Below are 6,000 nucleotides of genomic sequence, written 5' to 3'. Positions count from 1 at the left end.
CCGAGCAGGAGCGTAGGGGTGGAGGAGCTCAGAGAGGTAAGACGGGGCGAGACCATTTAAAGATTTAAAAACAAATAAAATAATCTGAAAATGGACTCTAAAATGCACAGGCAGCCAGTGGAGGGAGGCCAGGATGGGAGTTATGTGCTCCTTCTTACGAACTCCAATTAAGAGGCGAGCAGCTGCGTTCTGCACCAACTGGAGCCGTGCAAGGGAGGACTGGCTGACTCCAAAGTACAAAGAGTTACAGTAATCCAGCCGAGTAACAAAGGCGTGGATTACTGTTTCAAAGTGCTGGTGCATAAGAAAAGGCTTCACTTTAAATCAAATCAATTTAATTGATATAGCCCAAAATCGCAAATCACAGATTTGCCTCAAAGGGCTTCACAGACTGTACATGGCACGACATCCTCTGTCCTTAGACCCTCACATCGAAGGTTGAAGGCGGAGAGGGAGGGAGGATAGAGAGGAGCAGGAGTTCTGGGAGGGCCACAGCAGCAGGTGATGAAGCGCCACCATTGGCCCGTAGTGATGGTGAGTATAGAGTGGACCAGGAGAGGAGCATTCCCATCTGGGGCCCAACCAGATCCACAGCAGTGAGACCAGCAGGAGTGATGCCGAGCAGGACCACAGCTCCACACCCTGTGAAAGAGAGAGCAAAGAAAAGTGCTAGTACTCTGGGAAAATAAAAGCTTGTGTCATGTATTATTGGGACATCAGAGAAAGAGAAGAAAAGAGGGGCCCGGTGTATCGTGTCCCCCGACACATTGGGCCTATAGCGGCATAACTAGGGGCTGGTCCAAGGCCTCAGCCAGCCCTAACTATAGGATTTGTCAAAGAGGAAAGTTTTAAGTTTACTCTTCAATAAAGACGGGGTGTCTGCCTCCCGTACTAAGACTGGGAGATGATTCCACAAGAGAGGAGCTTGATAACTGAAGGCTCTTGCTCCCAATCTAGTTTTAAGGACTTTAGGAACCACAAGTAACCTAGAATTTTGGGAGCATAGTGCTCTAGAAGGGTAATATGGCACTATGAGGTCTTTAAAATATGATGGTGCCTGACCATTTAGAGCTTTGTAAGTAAGAAGAAGGATTTTAAACTCAATTCTGGATTTTAAAGGGGGGGCCAGTGCAGCGAAGCTAGAACGGGAGAAATATGATCTCTTTTCTTGTGCCGCAGCACTTTGGACTAACTGAAGAGTTTTGAGGGATTTATTGGAGCAGCCTGACAGTAAGGAATTACAGTAATCTAACCTTGAAGTAACAAAAGCATGCACAAATTTTTCGTCATCCTTTTGAGACAGGATGTGTCTAATTTTTGTAATATTACGTAGGTGAAAAATTGCAGTCCTTGAAGTTTGTTTTATATGGGAGTTAAATGACATATCCTGATCAAAGATAACTCCAAGGTTCTTAATGGTGGTATTGGAGGCCAGGGTAATGCCATCGATGCTAATGAAGTCTTTAGATAATGAGTTTCGGAGGTGTTCGTGTCCGAGCACAATCACTTCCGTTTTTCCCGAGTTTAACATTAGGAAGTTGTGGACCATCCAGGTTTTTATGTCCTTAGGGCATGCATTAAGTTTGGCGAGCTGATCAGTTTCACCTGGATTGATTGATCTATATAACTAAGTGTCATCTGCATAACAATGAAAGTTAATTGAATGTTTTCTAATTATATTACCTAGAGGGAGCATATAAAGGGTGAATAAAATTGGTCCAAGCACAGAACCCTGTGGAACACCGTGGTTAACACCAGTGCGCACGGAGGATTCATTGTTCACATGAACAAACTGGAAACGGTCTAATAAGTATGATTTAAACCAGCCCAGTGCCGTTCCTCTAATGCCAATTACACGTTCCAGTCTCTGTAATAGGATACAATGGTCAATTGTATCAAATGCAGCACTCAGATCTAGCAAGACGAGGACAGAGACAAGTCCTTTGTCCGAAGAAATTAAAAAGGTCATTTGTCATTTTTACCAATGCTGTTTCTGTGCTATGATGAGTTCTAAATCCTGACTGGAAGTCCTCATATAAACTATTGTGTTGTAGAAAATCACAAAGCTGATTTGCGACTGCTTTCTCCAGGACCTTAGAGATGAAGGGGATATTGGTCTATAGTTTGCTAAAACACCAGGATCTAAATTAACCTTTTTGAGAAGAGGTTTAATTACAGCTACGTTAAATGATTTTGGCACACAGCCTGTTAATAATGACAGGTTGATTGCATCTAAGAAAGAAGTACCAGTTAAAGGTAGAACCTCTTTAAGCAGCCTTGTTGGGATGGGATCTAGGAGACAGGTTGACGGTTTAGATGAGGAAATCATTGAGGTTAGTTGTTGAATTGTAAATGATGGGAGCGAAGTGATCTAAATATTTATCAGGGTTTGTACCCGTTTCTAAGGCTCCTGGGTTTAAAGATGCCTCAGTACCAGTTAATGGCAGGAGGAAGTTAATTTTATTTCTAATAGTCATAATTTTCTCGTTGAAAAAGCTCATAAAATCATTACTAGTGAGGGCTATAGGAATACATGGCTCAATAGAACTGTGAGTCTCTGTCAGCCTGGCTACAGTGCTGAAGAGAAATCTAGGGTTGTTCTTATTTTTCCCAATCAATGACGAATAATAGGCTGATCTGGCTTCAAGGAGGATTTTCTTATATGCTTTAAGACTGTCCTGCCAGGTTAAAAGAAATTCATCCAGCTTAGTTGAACGCCATTTCCTTTCGAGCTTTCGTGAAATTTGCTTCAGTTCACGGGTTTGAGAATTTACCATGGAGTTAACTTTTTCTGTTCTACTGTTTTCTTCTTTAGTGGGGCAATAAAATCTAGCGTCGTTCGCAGTGAATCTGCAGTACTGTCGACAAAATGATCAATTAGGGAGGGACAGAAGTTAACATAGTCCTCCATTATGTTGGAGCACGACAAAGAGTTAAAGACAGATGGAATCACTTCCTTGAACTTAGCAACAGCACTATCAGATAGACATCTAGTGTAGAAACTCTTGCTTATTGGCAAGTAGTCCAGTAACAGGACTTCAAAAGATATTAAATAATGGTCTGATAACACAGGATTCTGTGGGAAAACTATTAAATTTTCAATTTCAATCCCATACGTCAGCACAAAGTCGAGGGTGTGGTTAAAAGAATCAGTGGCTTCATGGACTTTCTGATTAAAGCCAATCGAATCTAGTAAGGAGATAAAAGCAGTACTAAGGCTATCATTATCAACGTCGACATGAATATTGAAATCACCTACAATAATTACCTTATCTGTAATTAGTACTAGACTTGACAAAAACTCAGAGAATTGTGATAAAAATTCTGAATATGGACCGGGAGGCCGGTAAACTGACAAATAGGATTGGCTGTTGGATTCTCCAGGTTGGGTGTGAAAGACTGAGAACAAGGCTTTCAATTGAGTTATAGCTTAATTTAGGTTTTGGGGTAATTCGAAGGTTTGACTCATACATCGCTGCAACTCTTCCTCCTTGGCCTGTGCAACGAGGGATTACTCCCATCCTCCGCCTTCAAATCACTCGCCAAATGACAAGGACGAGTGGATGATGTTGATTACGAGCTTGTGCGGTCTGACAGGGGGGGCTACGCAGATTTATCACCTCAACCTCCTTAAAGTATGGAAAGAGGCTGAGTGACGGCAATTGCAGAGAGAGATGAGTTGGGGCCTGAAGTTCCAAAATCGACCAATCCTGCTTCGCTCCTCTGTGAAAACCATCTCTCACCGTCCCAGAAAGCAGATATTGCCAGGTTGCAGCAGTGTTACGCTGATGTGTTCTCCCCCCGGCCAGTACGCACAAGCCTTATTCAACACCATGTTGAGACTCACTCGGGCGTGACGGTGCGTGGTGTAGCCCCATCCTTCTTGTAAGCAAGAAGGACGGGTCTATCCGGTTCTGTGTGGACTATCGCAGGGTGAATGATGTTTGGCGGTTTGACGCCTATCCAATCCCCCGGGTCGACGAGCTCCTGGAGCTCCTGGATCACCTTGGCACTGCTTGTCTTATTTGACCAAGAGCTACTGGCAGATTCCCAGAGAACGTCACAATCATTTTTGGACAGACCATGGCCTAGAGGGTTAAGAATCTGGCTTGTAACCAGGAAGTAGCCGGTTCCTGAATTATCTTCCGTAGTGTGTAAATACATCCAACACAGCACACTATATACTATCCACCGGACTTCTTCTTATTCTTCCGTAGCTTCCGTGTTTTTTCCGGTCGACTACTCCTCCCGGAGTTTTGGTCATACATACACTAAAAAGGTATCAAATCGACCGGCTCGGCCATGACAAGTGTGCTATGACTTTTCTAAGGGTTTCGGCAAATGTTTTTCAAATTATTTGGCAAAAACACACCCAAAAATCCCCCCAATGTTACCATATGGAGAGGCTAGAGTAGATTACATCATAGCTAAATGTAGCAGTAGGTCACCAGGAAGCAGCACAGACCAATCAGAGGAGACAGCTAGTCACACCTGCTGTTAATCAGTCTCTCCTCCAGCTCCTGAGTCACTTTCTGGAGATCCTTTGTTTGGCACACATGTGCTGTGACTAGTGACTCTGTTCTGTGTGGTAAGGTGGACTTTTGGGGTTTTTAACATTGTTTTAGAATTAGGATAGCATTTTAATTGTTAGGGTAATGTAGGGGTGCATGCACCCTGAGGTATTTGTATTTTAATGATTTTAATTGTGGGTCTGTCATTTGTTTTTAGGACTGAAACACTAACAGTGCTTTGTTTGTTTTTAGGCATAGCACTGACTGCCGTTTATTTTAGTTTAGTATTTTATATTTTAGTCATTGATTTTATTGTTTTTATTATTTTAGATTTGAGTTGTGTAGTTTTAGGATTTTAACATTCTGTCTTCTTCTGTTCCTAGTATTGTGGCTGGTGGGAACCCCCATTCAACGGTGTGGCTGAAATGCTGGGAGTTCACTTTAGATGGTGATATGGGTTGTGGTTGCACATTGAATTAGTGTGGTGTGTTTATTTGAAGTGTTGGGTTTATATTTATTTTAAATATCTAGTATACTCCCAGTGTCCTAGGCAGTGGATGGTTGGTTTCCCAGTCGTGATATGACTGTCTGTCCTCTTGTCTTTTCTTGACTGTGTTTTATAGAGTTTTAAATATTGTAAAATAAATGGCATGTGTTTGACCCACACTGACTGTTGTGGCCTCCTTAATTGAAGCCCCTGTGCATGTTCAATCAATCCATAAGGTTACATAAAGTGGAGAGGAAGAGAACAATTTGTCAAAAAATGAAATTGGAAACTGCGCTTGAGGTTGCAGATGCCACTCTTCAGAAATAATTTATGGGTAGAAATGTAGGAAATTTGTCTTCTTAGTCACATTTGTCTACTATAGCTGTCAGAGTTATAGTTTGGGGCTTGGGATGCATAGATGCGCCACCAATATGCACCCATAGCCTCATAAACCGCCATGGTAAAAAGGCACGAAAATTTCTAGAGGAAAGCAAAGGCACCAGTTACTTCTGAGCGCTCTAAAAAAAAATCTTAATTTTTTCCAGAAAACACACATGTAGACATCCAGGAGGAACTCAGGATGCTCAAAGTGAAGTCGGTTCAATGATAGGAGCTAAGGTTTGGCCAAAAGTGCTATTTGTTAGAGGGGAAAGTTTGCCAATGTGTGACTGCAGTCTCGGAAATGCTTTCCAGTTTTGTAGACTTTTGTCTTCTTTCTTCTTTAAATAATGAAAATAGTTTACCAAAGTTGCCTGTGGGGTTTTTTTTTTTTTACCTCAGTACCCAACAAGAGGGTTGTGTCTGTCAGTTAAAAGAAAGAAAACAAACTGATACTGCTGCATGTGTTTTTTTCTTACAGAACCAAACAAGGTATAAAATGTATTGTGAGTTCTGCGTAACGTTACCCCTTACTATTTACACATCTGATGAGTTGAGGTCCAGATTTCTTCCCTTTTTTTAATGTCTCTAAGACTTTCAAAAGTAAATTTGTGGCTCAAAGTT

The sequence above is a fragment of the Centropristis striata genome, chromosome 11, assembly GCF_030273125.1.
Source record: "Centropristis striata isolate RG_2023a ecotype Rhode Island chromosome 11, C.striata_1.0, whole genome shotgun sequence".
NCBI lineage: Eukaryota > Metazoa > Chordata > Actinopteri > Perciformes > Serranidae > Centropristis > Centropristis striata.
The sequence above is the reverse complement of the archived record's forward strand: the minus strand, read 5'-3'. Positions refer to the sequence as shown.